Below are 999 nucleotides of genomic sequence, written 5' to 3'. Positions count from 1 at the left end.
GTTTAGAGTGGGCTTTCTGGATCTGATGCTTGATTAATTTGAGGGGGTAGCCAGCAGTGAGAAATTTACAGGTAATAGCTTGAATATGGTGAGCATAGTCAAGGGGGTCCGAGCAGATACGTTTTATTTTAAGGCATTGACTATATACAATAGAGGACTTCAGCGATTCAGGACGAGCGCTAGAGTAGTGAAGATAGGAATGACAGTCAGTGGGTTTAACATAAAGTGAAGAACTGATAGTGCAGTTAGAACATTTAACGAGGACGTCAAGAAAGGGTATTTGGCAGTCAGATAGTTCAACAGTGAACTTAATGGTATTGTGAAAGCTGTTAGCATGAGTGATAAAATCAGTGAGTGAGGCGTGGCCATGAGTCCATATGAAGGAAATATCATCAATGTAACGTGAGTAGTGAAGGGGCTTAAGAGGGAAGGATGATATGAGTTTGTGCTCGATGTTGGCCATGAAAATATTGGCGTATGAAGGGGCCATCTTAGTACCCATGGCCGTACCCTGAATCTGTAAATAGTGCTTACCATTGAATGTGAAATTGTTATGGGTTAGGATGAACTTGATGATGGATGATAAATCAGAGACGGCATCAGTGGAAAATGAATGAGTGAAAAGAAAATCGGAGCAAGCTTGGATGCCTTCGTTGTGAGGGATGTTAGTATAGAGTGATGACACATCCATAGTAACAAGTATAGCATCTTGGGGGAGGGTGGAAATAGATTCGAGTTTTCTGAGGAAGTGAGTGGTATCTTGAATATAGCTGGGGATATTGGAGAGTAGGGGGTTGAGAATAGAATCAATATATCCAGACAAAAATTCAGTGAATATATATACATGTGTGTGTGTGTGTGTGTTATATATATTGTTTACCTATATATTTGAGCACTGTATTATTATTTATTTGATTTATACATCATTTGTGTTCCCAAGCAGCAGCTTGATTTGAATAGTATTTCCTACGTGATTTTCCAGCTACCCATATCTATTAA

This window comes from Anneissia japonica, unplaced genomic scaffold, assembly GCF_011630105.1.
Source record: "Anneissia japonica isolate Jap-2015-1 unplaced genomic scaffold, ASM1163010v1 scaffold1005_len2656397_cov198, whole genome shotgun sequence".
Classification (NCBI taxonomy): domain Eukaryota; kingdom Metazoa; phylum Echinodermata; class Crinoidea; order Comatulida; family Comatulidae; genus Anneissia; species Anneissia japonica.
Note: the sequence above shows the minus strand (reverse complement) of the source record.